The 21727-nt window shown below is 46.4% G+C and overlaps 1 long non-coding RNA gene across 1 annotated transcript in view; it reads right to left on the bottom strand.

Moving 5' to 3' along the window:
- Positions 1-65: 65 nt before the first annotated feature.
- LOC147101756 (uncharacterized) overlaps positions 66-21727 on the bottom strand; it is a 58593-nt gene continuing 36931 nt past the window's right edge. The window contains exon 2 of the long non-coding RNA XR_015073350.1: positions 66-4236. This is a non-coding gene — a long non-coding RNA (uncharacterized LOC147101756). The remainder of the gene's footprint in view (positions 4237-21727) is intronic.

The following is a 21727-nucleotide window of genomic DNA, read 5'->3' as shown; positions in this document are numbered from 1 at the left end:
TTATATTTCTGTTACATTGCAGGATTATGCAACAGTAAAAAGCTATTAATTCTTAAAGCTTCAAGAACTGTAATTTTTCTTTATGGAATAATTCACTAGCTCGGAACACAAGGGATTTAAACAAATATATATCCAGTACAAGCAATAATGGATTAGTGAATATCCCTGGAATTAGTCGTAATTACTGTAATAACAGTGTGACAAAGTTTAAACATTTAAAATTACTGTTCAGCAGCAAGTGAACTCAGCATAGGCCTTATAGGTATTTTATTTTCATATTTAGATTTTTTTTAACCTAACAAGGTAATAATTATTGGTATATTTGATATCACTTGGTACTTAAGTTTATAAATATTACATAGGATTATGTAGAAATTACAAAACAGAAAAAGCCATGTGGTCTAACCAGTCCGTGTTGGTGTTTTATCCTCCACATGAGCAGCCTTCTAATCCCATGTGCCCGCCTTGTTCCCATTTCCCATTACCTCCTTTTCTTTCAGCCACTTATCTCGCCCTATTCTTAAATGTTGGCATGATCTCTGCTTCAATCACTAACTCCATTCCACAGCCTTACAACCTTATATGTGAAGAGGCAGCCTTCATTCAGAGATTTCCGAGACGCTTCCATTCCACTGAATATATCCAGATCAATCTCAGGTCAGAATAATATTGGGCTTTGGATGAACATACAGTGTTTCTTTCCAGCAACTGTAAAGTGGTTCTTGGCTTTATCCAGTCCTTTACACAACATTCCCAGGCAGCTAACATTATGCGAATGTTGGGAAAAATGCTTGCATAAAGTAAACCATTCATAACCTTTGCCTGTGATGGTCCTTATGGTACAGGGATGTAATTTCTTGGTTTGGTTAGTTATCAGAAATCATAATACTAGGAACTAATGAGCATTGGGATTAGAGGTACTATCACAACATGGATTCAACAGCATCTGTCTGTAATAAATCAGTCCACTTACAAAGCTGTATTTAGTCCCCAAGTCTCCAGATCAGTTAGGCCATGCACAATTTGATCTGTACAGACTCTGACTGATTTAGGTTGGTTTGTTCCGGTTTATTTTTTCTCATCATCTGCTGAACGCAGAGGCCTGGAATCTCCTGCGTATTTGCACCTAGAGACGCGTGCGGTCAAGGTGCAAAACAAATACGCGGCCTAAAAGATTGTCAAAAATTGGGCCTAAGTGAATTACGTATGTAATTATAAGACGCACAAATGTACTCGATATTTCTACGATCGTCTATCGACCCCTCCGCCCGAACCTATCTCAGCTCATTATAATGCCGCTGCCCCCCAGGCTAAAGAGCTGTACACGCGAACGTGCTGCAATTACACTGGTTCAAAATTGGTGCAAAATTAAGCACAGAATTTAAGGCGCAGCAAGAAACAAAATCATTTTTCTGGTGTTTTTTTTTGAGCATAGACCTTCCCTTTTGTTCTTTCCTCCCATCCCCCCTTTCCCTGCCCCTACACTTGCTTAAAAACCTGTTCCATCTCCAACTTTTTCCAGTTCTGACAAAGGGTCATCGACCTGAAATGTTAGCTCTGTTTCTCTCTCCACAGATGCTGCCTGACCTGCTGAGTATTTCCAGCAGTTTCTGTTTTTATTTAAGAAAGTAAGTTTGTTTAACCAGTATCTTTTAAGTACTTGGATATGTTGTGTTCTTACTAAGGGAGGTGCTTTATTCAACCCCTAGTTCTGAAGAATTCTGGTCTCAAAAATGTATTTATTTTCAGAGATGCTGATTGAGCTGTTTGTTTTTGTTTCAAATTTCTAGCATATGTAGTTTTTAAAAATCTTATCTAATCAATCTTTACTGCCCACAGAGAGGTTTGGCTTGGTGGACAAGGGGATTGGGGAGTGTGGCAGAGGCAAATGAACGGATGGTCTTAATCTTTGTGACAAACAAGTCTGTGACTGAGTGTGGCATCAAGGAGCCCTAGTAAAACTGAAGTCAATGGGAATTGGGGGGAAAACTCTCCACTGGCTGGAGTCATACCTAGCACAAAGGTTGTGGTGATTGGAGGTCAATCATCACATCCCCAGGACATTGCTGCAGGAGTTCCTCAGGGCAGTGTCCTAGGCCCAACCATCTTCAGCTGCTTCATCAATGACCTTCCCTCCAACATAAGGTCAGAAATGGGGATGTTCGCTGATGATTGAACAGTGTTCAGTGCCATTCACAACTCCTAATATAATGAAGCAGTCCATGCCCGCATGCAACAAGACCTGGATGACATTCAGGCTTGGACTGATAAGTGGCAAGTAACATTCATGCCACACAAGTGCCAGGCAATGACTATCTCTAACAAGTGACAGTCTAACCACCGCCCCTTGACATTCAATGGCATTACCATCGCCGAATCCCCCACCATCAACATCCTGGGGGTCACCATTGACCAGAAACTTAACTGGACCAGCCACATAAATACTGTGGCAACAAGAGCAGGTCAGAGGCTAGGTATTCTGTGGTGAGTGTTTCACCTCCTGACTCCCCAAAGCCTTTCCACCATCTACAAGGCACAAGTCAGGAGTGTGATGGAATACTCTCCACTTGCCTGGATGAGTGCAGCTCCAACAACACTCAAGCTTGACACCATCCAGGACAAAGCAGTCTGCTTGATTGGCACCCCATCCACTGCCTTAAACATTCACTCCCTCCACCACCGGCGTACCGTGACTGCAGTGTGTACCATCTCCAAGATGCACTGCAGCAACTCGCCAAGGCTTCTTCGGCAGCACCTCCCAAACCAGCGACCTCTTCCACCTAGAAGGACAAGGGCAACAGGCGCATGGGAACACCATCACCCGCAAGTTCCCCTTCAAGTCACACACCATCCTGACTTGGAAGTATATCGGCCGTTCCTTCATCGTCACTGGGTCAAAATCCTGGAACTCCCTCCCTAACAGCATTGTGGGAGCACCTTCACCACACGGACTGCAGCGGTTCAAGAAGGCAGCTCACCACCACCTTCTCAAGGGCAATTAGGGATGGGCAATAAATGCTGGCTTTGCCAGCGATGCCCACATCCCATGAATGAATAAATAAAATTTAAAAAGAGCTCCTTCCACGTGTTGTTGGTGAGAACATTGGAATTTCCATAATACATACACTGGTAAAATTCTGAAAGCTGTTTCTTTTTTTCAAAAAAAACACAGCTATAAGAGGGAAGGTGGGCTGAAACAGGAGCAGAGATGGGCAATGTTACGGAGGGGGAAGTGGACGGGCTTTGTGATGGAGAGGATTATGGAGTTGGAAGCTCAGTTGAGGGACGTTGCAGTGTCAAAACATTTGGTTCAACCTGAGATAGTGAACAGGGAATGGAGAAGGAATCGACGGCCAAGGAACCGAGTTTGTGCTGGGGCTGAAAACAATGGCTATGGTGTTCCCAATGTTTAACTGGAGGAATTTTTGGCTGCGGAAGTGTTGAGCGAGGCGGTGGAGAGGTAGAGCTGGGTGTCAGGCAATGTACAGAAGGCTTGGAACTAACAGTTGGATGCTGCTTGATTGTAATTTGAGGTCAACAGTGTAGAAACTAAAGATAGGAACATGGGCAAACCGTCAAAGGCTAGTAATGGTTGATGGAAGTTAATCTCTACGTGTATTCCACTAGCAGAAGCAACAAAGTCATCATGCCGGTTGTCTTTAAACACGGAGCTAGCGCAGCAATTATTAATAAATCTGTGAACAATACATGACATGGCAAGTGATGTGAAGAAAGATTTTCTGAATAGGCCGTTTAGACAGTGGGTATGAAAAACTGACGTTCCTGAACAGTGTTACTGTATTATTTATAAACGGTGTCTGAATGCGCTTCAATGGTGTGACATCACATCCGCGGTAATTATATGCACATTTGTTTTGCATTTGTAGTGTATAATGTGCAACTGTTAAAATATAGGCTGCTAAAAATGTTTGCCTCGCTACGCTGCACAACCTACATTTTCTGTCCTGGCTACTTTGCTGCGCTCCCGCCCTGTGTGTCGCCGGATTCGGTTTAGAAAATATGGTCACCCTCGTCTAGCAGTTTCAGTCAGAATCCAGGAATGAAAATTGTGCTGAGCTCCATTCTCTCTGACTGATATTACCGTACAGTTTATGTCTTCACTGTGATGTTAGAAGTGTAGCTCCACTCGTGTGAAATGCTGGTCTGCTGGGTGTTACAAAGCCGCTATTCACTGGAGTATTCTTCCTTAGAGCCCGGGCTTGTTGAAAGCACAGCCTGTGGGAGACACAAGGGTTAATTAGTCGCAGCGATGATTAGATTAAAGTTGCTGCAAGTTTACTGAAAACAAGAAGCAAAAAGTCACAAGTTAGTGACACCACAATGACAGACGAGATGAAACTGCAATGATCCTGCTTTTCTTGTCTGCCAATAAAAGCAGCACAATCAGTCCTCATCAGTGAACTTGGGATAAACTTTTTCTGTCCACTGGACCAAATCAAAGCCTTTAAGCTGCTGTTTTCTTGATGTGCCAGAAGTTATTTTGCAATGTGACTTGAGACCGTAAAATGTAATCACTGTCTTCATGAACACAGGAGACAGCTCTAACAAGCCACCTTCACTGCAAGGTTAGATCAGGACGAGTTTAGTTCAATCATTCAAAACCAATTCCTGCAGGAAAAACAATTCAGAATGGTCAGTTTGAATCTCATCTGGAAAATCTAATGTGGTTCAAGTAGAATTTAGTGCTAGCACTGATCTTGAGTGATATAACTTTTTGACAGATTTGGACTTATACCAGCATAAGTTAATCTAAGACTGTCAAAACACATCTATTGTGCAAATGACCGAGAAAGCAAAGGGAGTATCGATGTCACTCCCAATTATTGTTCCAATTAGTGGTTTTATTTTCAGTACCACTTTGGGAGTAGAGCTGGAATTGTTACCAGGGTATGTTCATTAGTCTCAAAATTAATAGGCCTATTATTTTCGCAACTGCCAATACATCATTACACACGGGGCTCGAAGTGTATAGGATTATTCAACATGCTGTTTAAGAGGCAGATTATTTAAGGGCTGACATCACTTCATACTTTGTAGTGTTTATCCATAATTCCCATCTCTAATATCTACAAAAACTGTAACTGCCACTTCTTTTTCTATCCCCCTAAAGCCATAGTAGCATTTGTGCTCTCCTTCAAAAATGTAATTTTCCCATCACCCAACAACTGGCAGCTGTACTTTCAGCCGCCTCGGCTTCACCCTCTAGAATTCCCTCCTTGGACCTTTCTTCCTTCCATCTCCCTCTCCTCAAAACCCATTACTTTCACCAAGCCTATCGTCACCCCTCCCAATATCTCCTTGTTTGGTTCAGTATCCATCCCCTCCCCCTCTTAGGCCTCTGTGAAACACCTTAGGACATTTTTCTGTGTTGAACATGCTGATTGTTGTTTGCTTGTGCAGCTTGTTGACGTGTGCATTTATCAAGATGTAGCTTTCAACTTCTAATGCATGTATCTATGACCAGGAAAAAGACACAGCACTGTGCATTTATCTGACTGTATACAGTAAAGCCAACTCTCGCGATTTAATCATGAGACACGCGATTTTTTATGAAAACTCACCCCAGCTCGTCATCTCGCGATTCACCTTGGAAAACTCATGAGTTTTTATCTCTGTATTAAACTTCGTCATGATTGAATGCTGAGGACACGTGGGAGTTCTCAACCGGGGGGTCCACAGGTTGGTTTGTCCCACACTACGCTGTCTCCCATGATTGCCATTGGTTTTTCTCCCCCCCCCCCGCTTCCATTGAATAGCCCAGATAGGTGCATGCACACTGTTGGCCACACACGACACCATTGCAGCATTGTTCATTGGGCAAGTTGAATGGTAGAGCTTCTTCTGGAATAATTTATCTTGGGAAGTAAATAGTCTACTATTATGAAGCACATTACCAACTTCACCCCACCTGCCCCCTGCAACCCCCCATCCCTGGACTGGAATCCATGCAGGTTAAGACCGTACAGAGAGAGAACGTAAAGTCGACTTGGTGCAAATTAAAGGTTGTTTTGCTGTAAATTAAACTGCATTGATATATTAATTAAAAGCTTTGATCACTTGCACATGATTATCCACAGCCATGTAATCAGCCTTTTTAAAAATAAGAAATGCTGGAAATACTCAGCAGGTCGGGCAGCATCTGTGGAGAGAGAAACAGAGTTAATGTTTCAGGTCGATGACCCTTCGTCAGAACTGGAAAAAGTTGGAGATGGAACAGGTTTTTAAGCAAGTGTAGGGGCAGAGAAAGGGGGGAGGGGAGGAAAGAACAAAAGGGGAGGTCTGTGATAGGATGGAAGGCAGGAGAGATTAAAAAACAAAAGGGATGATGGTGCGAGGCAAAAGGAGATGGTAATGGGACAAGTTAAGAAACAAAAGATGACTCTAGATGAAGTGTAAATGACAATGGCAGAATGTAAAGAGCTGTGACCTGTTAGAGATTAAATAAAGCCACTAATGAGATTTATAAATGAACTGTCCATCTATATTAGTTTATGTTTGAAAAACCATAGCAACTCACGATTTCTTACCAAATTTTTAAGCGTTTGTTTCATGATTTATGAGATGCTGGGGTTGGCATTACTGCATATTACTAAAATGTTACTCACAGTGCTTATTGCTATCTCAGAGAAATGTAAAATGTCCCCACTATTTAGGGGAGGATCTGGTGCACTCCAGTGATAGCTTACATTTGCCAGGAGTGTGTGAGGCAATAAACTGCTCCTTTGCTAATTAAAGACAAAAGTCATGGGTCAAAGCAGTCAGACAAAGTGAGGCAGTTGTTTATTGCTGCTTTTACATGCAAAACGTTCTTTGAGCAAAAAACAGAGAGGCACCAACCATATCAGCGAGTGTGAATAAACTGCAAGGGGGCAGAATGATTGAAGGAGGAGGGAGAAAAGGTATGGAAAAGGAGTGATGTAATAAAACTCACTACGCACTTGGTTCGAGTATAAAGCAAGGCTTTAATCAACTTGTTTCAAAACATGGAGGTCTAGTTATCTTTCACTAGTTCCTGTTTACAAAATGTCCTGGGAAGGTGGGCCCACGCCCGAGTATTTATACTCCTTGGACGGCACCACCAGCTGGCCGTCCAGTGTTATTTCATGAGTCTTTCTTCATGGATCATAAGATTCATAACAAGGAGTACTTCAGGCAATCAATCTGGATTTTAGATGCAGGGTATAGCTCTCCTATTCAAATATTTTGCTTGAATAACATGCCTTAACTGCAACCTCTGAACACCAGTCTGATTTTTTACAATTCACAAAACCTTGTGTCCTCTCCAAGTCTGATTGCCACATCAATTCCAATTAGCATTGCATTCGAGCCAGTTTTCTACTGTAAATTTCTGAAAACCAGGAGCCAGATTGGGAGCACCCAATCTCATCTCGCCTCTCATCAAGACCATTTCAGCAGCAGAGAGGGGAAAGTTGTATTCCATTGGGTCACACCAGTCCTTTGCATAAGTATTCCTCAAGCAATAAAATTCTCTGCATGATGCAAAAGTTAAGCATTTGAATTTACTAATACTCCCTCTACACTGCACCTACTAGTGCAGTACTAATGCAACAAGAAATCGCATTTATGTAGCACATTTAATGTAGTAAAACATCCCAAGGTGCTTCACAGAGGCGTAATCAAAAAATAGACACCGAGTCAAAGAAGCAAAAGATTGGTCAAAAGAAGTATGTTTTAAGGAGAGTCTTAAAAGAGGAGAAGGAGGTGGACAGGTGGAGGGATTTAGGGAGGGAATTCTAGAGCATGGGGCTGAGGCAGCTAAAAGCACTGCCACCAATGCTGTGCTGGGGCGAAGGGAGCGGGGGGGGATGTACAAAAGGCCAGATTCAGACGAACGGAGAGTTCAGGATTGGGTTGAAGGGCTGGAGGAAGTTGCTGAGGGGCTTGGCCATGAAGGGATTGAGAATTCCTAAATTATAGGTGTTGGGGGGCTGGTAGCCAATGTTGGTCAGCAAGGACAGGGATGATGCATGAGCAGAACTTAGTGAGGTATAGGATACAGCCAGCAGAGCTTTGGATGAGTTGAAGTTTATGGATGACAGAGGATGGGAAGCTAACCAGGACAGCTTTTAGAAAAGTTGAACCTGGATGTGACAAAGGCATGGTTGAGGGTTTTGACCAGCAGACGGCTGAGGCAGAGACAGAGACAGGCGATATTACAAAGGTGGAAGTAGGTGGTCCTTTTGATGGAGATGATATGGGATCGGAAGTTCAGCTTGGGGTTGAATTGAACAGTAAGCTTGCGAACAATCTGGTTGAGCAGGTAGGTACCCGAACTACTCTACCTGTGGCCGAGCTCTAAACACACCTATTTAAATGGATACAGAGTGTTATGTTCATTAATAAATAGACATTCTTATTATGAACATGGCTAGCTTTTGCTAGACCTTTTTATTGAGCACATGTGGACTAGGTACTGTATCTGTGGAGGCTTCCATCTTGACTGCTGCCTTGTGGGTAGCCTAGTGCCTCATGGGTAATGTAGTCTTAATATCATACAGCTGGGTAGTGTAGTCTTATACATACAGCTATATACAGCTCTACGGCTCCACCTAGTGTCCACTATAGAATGACATGTTATTGATCGTTACACAGAGGGCACTGCTAACCAGCCTCCAGCGGCTGGCAGTTTCTGCCAAGTGAGAATTAGTAGAAGTTGAACGGCAGCCTGATGCACTGCCAGAGCTTTCCAAAGTTTCAGTCAAGTAGGTTAAAAAGTGGCTTTCATATCAGCAGCATTGTAGCTGTAAAACAGAGTAGAAATCAAACTGAATATAAAGTGAGAACAGTACTTGAAAGCAGTCACAATTAATCCAATATCAGTTTGAAACTGGGAGCTTAGTCCTGCTCTTTGTTTATTGGCACTGAAAACATTTCAACATACAGCCAAAAAAAGGGACATTGCAAACTGCAAACAAGCAACTCACAAAAAACTCTTTTGGGACACTTTCCCTTTTGTTGAAGTGTCAGATACTTGATGAGTTTTCATGTTGTTTTGTAACATTGTACAATCTTTTGTAAATCACTAGCACCAATTAAAAAATGTCGATTGTTAATAAACAGTAACCGGGGAGGCACGTAAATGCTGCATGCTGTGTCCTCTGCATGTTATCACAAGAGTAGACTGGTGGAAATGCAGGATTGCTGTGCAACTATTCCCTTTAATTTGTCTGCCAAGACTTATTTTTCCATGAATATAAATTCAGGGGCCATTGCCTCAGGGTGCTTCACATAAAAATTTGAACTGATGAACACCTGGTTGTGTTTTTGCTTTTTTATTATTTGCAATCCTACTGATTTGCACTTGTTATGTTCCCACATTATTCTCATTTGTTGTTTTGTGCAGTTTTCCTAAAAATTATAAAGTATCTCACACTACATGGAAAACATGCTGCAACTGTTCTGGCTGTGGTAATGTTGACATTTGTTCAGCAGCCCGATCATTTTGTTGATGCCCTCATTTTTGATGTAATTACTGCAAACTCTGATTTTCTACATTTGAACACAGCCATAATGTATTATCGCACATTGCTTATATTAGATGAAATCAGTTAACAGGCTGCGTAACTGACAAAAATAAGGCAACCTACAGCTTTCTGCGCCAGAAACCGGCAATATCTGCATGTGCTGTAAGTCACAAGTGAGGTAGGGTTAAACAATGTTTACGCACAGACGTCTTTAGCCTCTTAATAAGTAGCACCAATGTTGCATATGAGTGGAATCTTCATTTCGGTAGCTAATTCCTTACAGTAGCATAAAGAACACAACAAAAGGAAGAGAATCTGGGAGAGGAAGCATCATCCTTTCAGATGAACTATTTGCACTAAGGAACAGCAATGGGTATGTCATTTTTACCTCAGCACAGATTTACTTAATGGGACACACCATCAGTTAAAATTGGAGTCACTCTCTCTCTCATTGCTGCTGCGTTGACAGTAGTTGCCGAGATGGGGACAAAGTTTCAAACCAGTCAAAATGAATTTAAAACTGTTATCAGGAAGTACCATGAGTCAAAATCTCATGTATTCTTCAGGTAAAGTGGGGTTAGAGAGCAAGAGATAATTGGACCAGAGTGTGCAGATATAATTTTATACACATTTTAAATTCATAGGCCTAGATTTTCAGTAGCTTGCGCCAGCAGTTAGCGCCTTAAGAGAAGTGATTTCCGGGCGCTATGCGTGTAGCGCCCGGGCGCAGCGCAGTTTGCGCTCCGCCCCAAATTAAGTTGCCCGTTAGCGCCGGCGCAAAGTTTAGCGCCCGCCCGGATGCGCGCGCAGAAAATGACGTCACATCCTCGTGCAACGCCCTTTGGCCGCCCCGATTGCAAACTTCAGTCGGACCGCCCCATTGTGCGGCGGGCGGCCGGAGCGTTTGGAAAAAGGAACGCAACACAACCAGCGCGGGCCCCGGGGGGCGCTAATTAAAGGGAACGTCCTCTCCAGTATAAAGGCCATCCTTTTTTCAGAAAACAGTCTTGTGCAACGCATTTCTGGAGACACAACAAGGAGGATAGCTAACTGGTTTCAAGCAGCAAGAGGCAGGTATTTTTGGACTCAGGCAATAGCGCTGCATGTGGCCATTTGGAAATTAGACTGTTTGCCAGGATTTGATGGGGGCTGCATGGGGTGCCAACGCGCAGCTGCAGCGCCATATCCGTAGGGCTCGCAGACGCATTGTGAGAGGGGCAGCCCTGGCTAGAGGCAGAGGGGGCTACAGGCGTCGGCCACGTAGGCCTTACCCAGTCAGGCTATACCGCCAGCAGCGCTCCTACCTAAACATGAGTGCCGCGCGATGTGTTAGAAGGCTCCGATTCCGAAAGGAGGTGATTGCAGAGATCTGCCACCTGCTTCGCCGAGATCTGCGGCCAAAGCTCAGGTGCAGGACGTCTCTGTCGGTGGAAGTGAAGGTGACGGTGGCATTGAACTTCTATGCCACCGGCTCCTTCCAATACGCTGCTGGGGACATAGCAAACATCTCCCAGTATGGCGCGCATCGCTGCATCCGCCACGTGACCGAAGCACTGTTCAGAAGGAGAAGCCAATTCATCTCCTTCCCCATGGCCCTCGAGAGCCAGCATCAGCGCGCATTGGGATTTGCCAGACTCGGGGAATTCCCCTTGGTGCAGGGCGCCATTGACTGTACGCATGTGGCTTTGCGGGCCCCTCTGGAGCATGGCGAGCAGTATCGCAACAGGAAGGGCTACCATTCTCTGAATGTGCAGCTGGTCTGTGACCACAAGCAGCGCATCATGGCAGTCAATGCCAGCTTCCCAGGCAGCAGCCACGATGCCTTTATCCTGCGGCAGAGTACTGTGCATGACATGTTCCAGGCACAGCCTTCCCCAAGAGGATGGCTCATCGGGGACAAAGGCTATCCTTTGTGCACCTGGCTCATGACCCCGCTTCGCGCGCCCAGGACCGCTGCTGAAGAGGCCTACAATGAGAGCCATCAAACCACCCGCAACATCATCGAGCTAACTATTGGGGTCCTCAAGCAGCGGTTCCGCTGCCTTGATCGCTCCGGAGGAGCTCTCCAGTATTCGCCGGACCGGGTCTCCCAATTTGTGGTGGTTTGCTGCATGCTACACAACCTGGCTATCCGCAGGACTCAGGCACTGCCACCTGACGTTGGACCAGCACCTCAGGAGGAGGAGCAGGAGGAGCATGAGGAGGAGGAGGAGGAGCAGGAGTACGTTCCCAGGAGGGAGCGACCAGGGCCAAGGGCCGCACGACGCCACCTTATTACACGGTACTTCTAAGCCCCCTGTCAGGGAATGGCCAGGGGCCATGAGGGAAGATGAATGCAGCCGCTCCGCAAGCCCTCAGCCGGCGAAGCCAACAAACACTAAGAAGAACAACCATGGAGACTGCATGAATAAAGATAATTTTTTATTGCACAAAAATGAAAAGCCCTTCCCACATGAATCCCCAAAAACAATAAACGGGCCCCACAAAAAGCCCAACAAACGACTCACTCGCACAAACTGGGGAGGAGCCACTCCACCTTTATTGAAACCGGGCCTCAACGTCGGCCTAACGCAAAAAATAAGCCCTCCAAAAGCACAACCATGGGCAAAATAAAGATGGCCACCGCCATATTAAAGGAAAGCTGGCCACACCCTCTACTGAGTGGCCCGCGAGGGCGAGACCTTGGCCAGCATTTTGCCTCCCCTGCCCTGCCTGCTGCTCCTTCGCAAGCTCTGCCCAGTGGCTGCTGCGAGGCTGGGGGAAGGCGCCTGAGGTTCAGATGCCCTTCCGCCAGATGCCGCTGGGGGGCGGCCTACACGGCGTTTGGGCCTCGAGGGGCCGGCGGCTGAGTGGCGCACCTGAGCCTGGCCACCATCAGCTGCAGCCGCTTGCCGTCGACGCCCCAGAGGGGGAATGGCGGCGACGGATGGCGCAATGTGGGCCAGCTGGCGTCTGGGATGCGCTGGCTGGTGCTGTGGCGCGGTGGCACTCGGCCGGGCCCGCACTGCAGGATCCGCAGCAATCAGCCGAGGGGCGGCTTGCTGGGATGGTCCAGCACGGCGCCTGCCCTGGCGATGCCTGCCTGAGACAGCGCGTGTGGCAGCAGTGAGTGGCCCTGTGGTCCTGGTGTGCGCGCGCATCACATCCGCCAGGGTCTTGACGGCATCAGTCAGCATGCGGCCAGTCGCGGCAGTTGCTGCCCCGAACTCGCGCACACTGGTCGCCAGCGACTCGATGGCCTCAGGCATGCGCCCCACCACGCTCATGAGCTCCGTGTGGCGCCGGTCCGAGTCGTCGGCCATCTGATCCAGCTTCCGCACCTCCTCCGAAGTGAAGGTGTCCGGACTGGAGTCGCGACTCTCCCGCTGGGGAGGAGGGGGCCGAACTAGGGGACCCTTGCCGCGTTGGTGACGGCGAGTGTGCCGAGCAGCAGCACTCCCCTCTGATCCTTCCCCCCTTTGGGGGGAAGGCCGCGGGCCACGCGCACGGCTGCTGGGTGGCTGGACGCCACTGGTCCCAGAAGCTGCATTGCCCTGCGAGAGTTCCTCCAGGCACTCGTCCAGTGAGGAGGTGTCAAGCTTTTCCTCCTCTCCTGCGGGACGTGACTGTTCCCCCGAAGGTCCGGCTTGCTCCTCCTCCTCCTCCTGGTCGGAGGTGCTGTCACTGGCAGCCTCAGGGTCCTGGTCGTCACCAGCTGAAAGCAGGAATGCACAAGAGTAGCTTCAGAGTGAGGAGACGGCGTCAGCGAGGGAGTTAGGACTGGTGGGATTCAGCGCAGTGGTGGGACAGTCGCAAAGGAGGTAGCTCGGATGGGCCAGTGCGACGCGAGAGGGCCAAAAGGCGAGGTCCTTACCATTGCCGGGCAGTGGAGGGTCGGATACACCGCACGCTGTGGGGACGATCACACGGGCTCCCATGAGCACACACACGCGCTCCTCCAGCCGAGTGAGCTTCTGCAGCTTGGCGCGGCCACCCCTGGCACGGGCCTGGCGATTAAACGCTACTTTAGCCTGCAAGAGAAAGGACGGGCTGTAAGTGCGCAGTGAAGCCCTGATGTAGTGTGCACTGCCTCCCATGGTGGAATAGCTTGGACAGAGTGAAGCCCTGATGTAGTGTGCACTGCCTCCCATGGTGGAATAGCTTGGACAGAGTGAAGCCCTGATGTACTGTCCACTGCCTCCCATGGTGGAATAGCTTGGACAGAGTGAAGCCCTGATGTACTGTCCACTGCCTCCCATGGTGGAATAGCTTGGCCAAAGTGTAGAGTGCCGAATGGCCATTTGATGCTCATGACTGTCCCAATGCTGCTGGCTGAGGGCTGGCCAATAGGACTTTCAGGTCCCTTTGCCCATCATGTCAGGTGTACATGCAAGAATGAGGAGGAGACTGGAAAGGCTACTCACCCTCACAATCCTGGTCAGATCGTTGTATTTCTTACGGCATTGTTTGTGGGTCCTGGGGGCCTCGCCGGTGAACGTCACCCTCTGGGCGATCTGCTTCCAGGCTTTGGTGTAGTCATGGTGGGTTGGATTCCTCCCACTCTCTGGAAACAAGATCTTGCGCCTCACCTCCAGAGCTGTGACCATTATGTCCAGATCACCCTCTGAGAAGCGCAGGGCACGCTGACGGGCCTTCTCTGGCGTTGCCATGACTCCCTGGGGCTGAGCAGTAGTGTTGAGGCCTCTTTGCAAGGCTGCAGTGTGCAGGGCGTGGCAGCAGACCAATTCGTCCCTTCCCCCTTTAAGAGCTGGTCGGCACCACGGGGTCTGCTGTCAGTGCAAAAATGACCGCACCCGTGCTGCGCCCCGCCTGGGCGCTATCCCTCTGGACCGCCGGCTTAGCGCCTAAAGGTAGGAGTGCAACGCCTCTTTTAGCGCTCCACCACTCTCTTAGGGCGAAGCCACTGAATTTCCGGCAACGGGGCGCTACTTTGGGGCGGGCGCTAACTTCGGGCGGGCGCTAAGGTTAGCGCCCCAAAACTGTCTGTACTGAAAATCTAGCCCATAGATTCTTATTTTTATATCTCCATTACAAATTCCTATGTCCACATTTATAATGGCAAATGTCTATGTAAGTTTGTCATGCTGTAATTATATGCTCTCTCCAGTGGTCAAGGTGCAGCATCTATAATGCAATACGGTGTAATTACAGCGTGACAATTTTACATAGGCAGTTTCCATTATAAATGTGAACATAGGATTTTATATTGGAAAAAGTTGACAGGAAGTACATGCAGACATAGGATTTATATTCTATGAATTTCATTTGATGGCTTAACTTATCAGCAATGGTGAATGATGGTGCAACTAAACAAAAAGCATTTTTCTGTCATTTAAGATGTTACCAGCCAGGAAAGGGGCATTTGGCACAACAACATCCCCCCTTTGGTTTATCTGAAGCCCCTCTTCTCACCATATGCTTCAATTCCCTGTTTTTCTAGAAATGCATTGAGTTGTCCTTCAAACCAGTTTTGTACAATTTGCTTCAAAGGCCTCCCCTGGAAAACTGTTGTAGTCATCTTGTAATTTCCCATTTTTAAACTACATCTCCTACTTTTAAACCCTTCACCAATTTCAAGAAATAATGGAGAGAGTTGACGAGGGTAATGTGGTTGATGGTGTGTATATGGGCTTTCAAAAGGCGTTTGACAAAGTACCACATAATAGACTGTTTATCAAAATTGAAGCCCATGGGATTAAAGGGCCAGTGGCTGCGTGGATACGTAATTGACTAAGGGACAGAAAGCGGAGAGCATTGGTGAATGGTTGTTTTTCAGACTGGTGGGAAGTGTGCATGTGCGTCCCCCAAGGGTTGGTGTTGGGACCACTGCTCTTTTTGATGTATATTAATGACCTGGACTTGGGTATACAGAGCATAATTTCAAAGTTTTCAGATGACATGAAACTCAGAAATGTAGTAAACTGTGAGGAGGATAGTAACAGACTTCAAGAGGATGTTGACAGACTGGTGAACTGGGCAGACACATGGCAGATACAATTTAATTCAGAGAACTGTGAAGTGATTCATTTTGGTAGGAATAATGAGGAGAGGCAATATAAATTAATGGTACAATTTTAAAGGAGGTGCAGGAACAGAGAGACCTGGGGGTGTAGGTATACAAATCATTGAAGGTGGCAGGCCAAGTTGAGAAGGCTGTTAAAAAGGCATACAGGATCCTTGGCTTTAGAAATAGAGGAATTTCCTTCATATCATTTACATGTTGCACCTTTAAAAAAAGGTATTGTATCCGCTGGGGACCTCTAGAGGGAGATACACATGAGTTTCCTGGGCCTGCTCATTTGCATACCCATTGGTGCAGGTATTGGTTTAAAATCAGTGTAAGTAGTTGATCTACCAGGACAGTGAGCTTCCTCGAATTGCTCCCGCTCAACTGCTGTAATTTTGTCAGAAGTGCGGCAGAAACCCAATTTACACGTCAACGGTGTTTCTGCCGCACATTAGGCGAAGTTATGGCGGCTGAGCAAGAGCAGCTTTGAGGACCTTCCTGGCCCAGGAAACTTCTGTGCAGCTTTTTAAAGAACAGTTCAGTCTCCACGCTTCAGCAGCAGACTGAAGGACAGAGGGAAGAGAGAAATAGTATTTGGCTCTTTCACGTCACTGTATGTCTTCAGCAATGTTTTTGTTATACTTGGACAGCATTATGGTCTACACTCCAGCACCAGTTGTGCCCAGTGGGCAGCAGGACATGGCACCAAGCCAGAGAAGAAGAACTCACAACCTCGCTCATTCACACCTCCAGTCCCTCCTGAAGGGCACTGGAGGCAGGACAAACAAGCTCTGGAATTTCCTCCTTAAACCTCTCCACCTCTCTCCTCCTTTAAGATGCTCCTTAAAATCTACCTCTTTGACCAAGCTTTTGGTCATCTGTCCTTCTATCTCCCTCTGTGGCACGGTGTCAAAAATATTTTGTTGGTATCGCTCTTGTTAAGCGCCTTGGGACATTGTACTGCGTTAAAGGCGCTACATAAATGCAAGTTGTTGTTGTTGTATGGATGCCATGTCACCCAGAATTACCACTTGTGCCACCTAGAGGGAGGTGGCATTGGCATTGACTGCCAACTCCCTCACCCCCCAGAACTGGACAACAATGCCGCAAAAAGTTCCACGTCCTCAGCAGAGCACACATCTCCCTTTCCATTGAAGTCAATGGCAATGAAAATCGGAGGAGATGTATAATGGGTGGCTGGTCAGATATCACCCATTTTATGTTATTACTCAAACTCAAAATTATCCCCATAGAGTTTTAGTAACTTACTTGAGTTGTAATGAAAATTAAAGATTATTACAAGCACAGAAGGTACTTTGTAAGCCACATGATGTCACATGAGCTGTCTCCTAATAGCCTCTGGAGGCAACGGTCTGCCATCTGCAAAATCCCCAGCATGGAGATTAAAGGGTGGACTTTAACTCCTGGGTGGGAAGCCAAGAAGAGTTGATGGACTTCCTGCCGGGGAGTCTCTGTGGGAGGCCTCGGCCGAATTTAATAGCCAGGCCTCATTTACAACCCGCCAGCAGCTGCCTACCTGAAATGGGCAGAAAGAGGCAGCTGACTGGCTTTTGCAAGTCAAAACCGCGGAGACTGATGGACCCCCACCACACCAAGGTATGTCACGGGAGTGGGATCAGGGCCATCTTGCGGGTGGGAAGGGGGGGTGGGGGGTGGGGGGAGAGCCTGGTTTAGTAGAGGCACAGACTTTCCTTGTGGGGTCCAGAGGAACACTCTTGCTCCTCCTGGCTGCACTAAGGAAATTTACTGACTTACCTTATAGGGGCTCCTCTTCTTCCTCCGCTAGGTTTTGCTCAGTTGGTCCCTGCCACGGACTCCCGGCTGAGTACTAAAGTGGCTATTAAAGTGCCATGGGGTCCTAATGACAGCATAGGACCCCAACGTGCATGTACTCATGAGGTGTCCACATGCTTCTGGTGGGCGCCTTGCCCGCCTAAAAAAGTGCATGGTTAAAATGGTGGCTGGTGGGAATCGAGGGGGAATGGGACCATTTTAACTGTGCGTCTGTCCCATTCCTGCCGGGCGGGGTGGGTTAAAAGTCCCCCTTTAAATTTTAAATCCACAGGATCCCAGTCCCAGTTACAACTTGAGCCATGGAGCTCGCGTGAATATTTAGGATTAAAGACAAATCCAAATGGTTTTTTTTCCAAAGTAGGAAACGGCCTCCACTGGGAAAGAAAGCGGCACTTCCCAATTCAATTCATACAGCAGACCATAGCTGTGTTAATACTGCTGTAAAATGTCTGCGGCTACCACTTGGCAGGTGATTAAGCAGTCGCTCCATTATATTAGGTACAACGCAAGGAAGGTTTCCATCAAACAACCAGAAATCAACAGGTGCTCTGAGGGCAAAGGACGTATCCCAGCAAATAAAACTAAAGGAGGTGAGAGATTGATCATACTGGGACATTTGGTCAGCTCCCATTTTAAAGTGGTGTTAAAAATCACATTTAGAGATAATTGCTGTTATTTCACAGCTCCACCACTGCATTTTCTAATCCTTCCACGTCCTGGGAGTGAATGGTCAAAATTGAGGTGGATTCAAGTTGCCCCAAGACCATCACTTTCTGTTCACTTGATTTTCAAATAGGAAACTTCTGCAACAGTCAAAGCAGGATGATTTCTTTCAGGTTTGTATTCTATTGTCTTCCTTTTTACTGACATTTTGCTGCCTTTCAGGGTACATTGTGTTTCATTCAGGGCATGAAAACGAGCTTCTGGACTCAACCAGGGCAGCGATTAACTCAGCAGATGAAGAAACATGAATTTCCACTCACTTTGCTGAGGTCAGAGTTGTATGGCAGGAAGATTTTGAAATGCATACTAACAAGATCAGATTGTCAGGGTAGGATGATACTGCAATTATAAAGTGATAAAACAAGCGTATCAGTTAGTTGCCCTATTATGATATTTATTTATGTTGAGTTCATTGCCTATTTAGGCTTTGATTAGTAAAATGAGACCCATCAATAAGAGCAATCAAATCAATGTCTCTTTTTTAGAAAAACAAGATGCCTAAGTTGTGGCTCAAGTTAACACTGCAAGGCTCAGTTTCCTGATGTGAAATGGATGGTTGAACTGTGTATATATTTTTTTACACTAATCTGAAAATGTGGTGAAATTTGGTAGAAACTGGTAATGGTATTTAGTGAACAGAAATACCGACCTAAGGGGGAATGATGGGAACTTTCGGTTATGTACTGACTATGGCACCAGTGAAAACATTGCCATGACTTGAAGTCAGTATTTTCACTGGGTTGCCACAGTGCTGTATTTAAATGTGTCTCGACAAGAGGCAATACACATGGTGGCTGTTTTACTCAAGTAAGGAAAAATCTCCACTGCAACAACATGGCCAGGGTTAGTGACCATGACTTTCGCAGGCTTCATCTCTGCTGACAGCACCGGGCAGCACTGACTTTCTTTGGTGTTGCTTCCTATTGCTGACATTAACAAGGGAGAAAACTGAACACCTGCTGCTGCTACTACAGTACTTCCAACTACTGGTAGTTGCAAAATTCTGTTCAATGATTATTTATTAATAGTTAATTAGTGATCAAATTTCCAATGACCTCTTACACAAAATATTTTTTGACATTTTCTTTGCTTAAACCCATATAATTTTTACAGTCTAACTTGACAAATGTTAATAGGTACTAATTTATCTGATATTCTGTTATTCTTGAAGGCATATCAGATTCCATTGACTGACTCATGGCCAATTAGTACAGAGTGCTGTCTAATGGCTTTGTTCCCTACCATAACACAAAATGCCTTTGTTTTCTTGAAAAGGGGCATTATAACCTTCCTGTATCCTGTGCAGTTATAAGCACTTTCAAATATGGCCAGCAAGTGACTTCCTGAAAGGATTTAGAGGATGTTTAGCCTATCGATATAGAACAAACGCTACTCTAAGAACAACAAACATGACACAAAAAGATGCAATATGTTTAAAAACTCATTCTACAAAACCTATGAGTTTTTTCCTGCTGACAAGTCAGTAGTGAGGAACATTATCATCCTGCCTCAAGTCAAAAGGACACAGTTTCCGCAGTCACTGGTGATCTTATGCTGCTTGTTCATTCTGGAAAATGACATAGATGATTGTTTTGAACCCCCAGCTCCTATCAGCCTCCTCACACAAATACAGACACGCACACTTAATGGTCTTTTTCACCTTTAGTTTGAGACCACAGATAAAATCCTTTCCCATGGGGTTCTGTTTTTCAGATGAGACACTAAACCGAGACCCTGACTTTTTTTTATTCGTTCATGGGCTGTGGGCGTCACTGGCAAGGCCAGCATTTATTGCCCATCCCTAATTGCCCTCGAGAAGGTGATGGTGAGCTGCGTTCTTGAACCACTGAAGTCCATGTGGTGAAGGTGCTCCCACAGTGCTGTTAGGGAGGGATTTCCAGGATTTTGCCCCAGCGACGATGAAGGAACGGCGATATATTTCCAAGTCAGGATGGTGTGTGACTTGGAGGGGAACTTGGAGGTGATGGTGTTCCCATGCATCTGCTGCCCTTGTCCTTCTAGGTGGTAGAGGTCACAAATGCGGGAGGTGCTGTCGAAGAAACCTTGGCGAGTTGCTGCAGTGCATCTTGTAGATGGTATACACTGCAGCCACGATACGCTGGTGGTGGAGGGAGTGAATGTTTAAGGTGGTGAATGGGGTGCCAATCAAGCTGGCTGCTTTGTCCTGGATGGTGTCGAGCTTCTTGAGTGTTGTTGGAGCTGCACTCATCCAGGCAGGTGAAGATTATTCCATCACACTCCTGACTTGTGGAATGTAGATGATGGAAAGGCTTTGTGGAGTCAGGAGGCGAGACACTCCCCGCTGAATACTCAGCCTTTTGCCCATCTCTTGTAGCCACAGTATTTATGTGGCGGATGCAGTTAAGGTTCTGGTCAATGGTGACTCCCAGGATGTTGATGGTGGGGGATTCGGCGATGGTAATGCCTTTGAATGTCAAGGAGCGGTGGTTAGACTCTCTCTTGTTGGAGATAGTCACTGCCTGGACTTGTGTGGTGCAAATGATACTTGCCACTCATCAGCCCAGCCTGAATGTCATCCTGTATGCGAGATTGGACTGCTTCATTATCTGAGGAATTGCAAATGGTACTGAATACAGTCTGTTCTTCTGCCTCTGGTGGACATAAAAGATCCCATGGCACTATTCCAAGAGAAGTAGGGAGTTTTCCCGGTGTGCCGGCCAACATCCTCCCGCAACCAATACAACCAAAAACAGATTACCTGCTCATACATCTCATTTGCTGTTCATTCTACCTTGCTGTGTAAAAATTGGCAGCTGTGATTGCCTACATAATAACAGAGACTACAACCCAAACAGTAATGCATTGAATGTGAAACACGTTGGGATGTCCTGAAGATATGATAAACTGTATATAAATGCAAGTTATTTATTTTGCAGCAAATTGTTCATGGTTCCCTGATCCCCAAGAGATTCTGAGATGTATATGGTGAGAGGGAGATGGGGATCTTAAGTAATTGCAAACCTTGTCTATCTGTTGCTTCAGCATTGAGACACTGGGCACTATTGTACCACACGGCTTAGAGAGTTCATTCAGTGACTCTTTTTTTGTAGGACTGGACTGCATTGATATTGAAAGTTTCTAGGCAGGATCATTCATCACTCCCTCAGTGATGGTCAGATTTACTGGTGTCTGCAATGTGTTGATTCTGCAAGCTTTGGGATTGTACAACGCTGCCAGACTGAGATTGGCCTACCAGACTGGTATTGGCCTACCAGACTGAGATTGGCCTACCAGACTGAGATTGGCCTACCAGACTGGGATTGGCCTACCAGACTGAGATTGGCCTACCAGACTGAGATTGGCCTACCAGACTGAGATTGGCCTACCAGACTGGGATTGGCCTACCAGACTGGGATTGGCCTACCAGACTGAGATTAGTCTACCAGACTGAGAGTGGCCTACCAGACTGAGATTGGCCTACCAGACTGAGATTGGCCTACCAGACTGAGATTGGCCTACCAGACTGAGATTGGCCTACCAGACTGGGATTGGCCTACCAGACTGGGATTGGCCTACCAGACTGAGATTAGTCTACCAGACTGAGAGTGGCCTACCAGACTGAGATTGGCCTACCAGACTGAGATTGGCCTACCAGACTGGGATTGGCCTACCAGACTGAGATTGGCCTACCAGA

Source organism: Somniosus microcephalus, chromosome 23 (assembly GCF_052327205.1).
Source record: "Somniosus microcephalus isolate GS21.2 chromosome 23, FLI_Smic_1.0, whole genome shotgun sequence".
NCBI lineage: Eukaryota > Metazoa > Chordata > Chondrichthyes > Squaliformes > Somniosidae > Somniosus > Somniosus microcephalus.
Note: the sequence above shows the minus strand (reverse complement) of the source record. Positions and strands in the feature narration are given on the sequence as shown.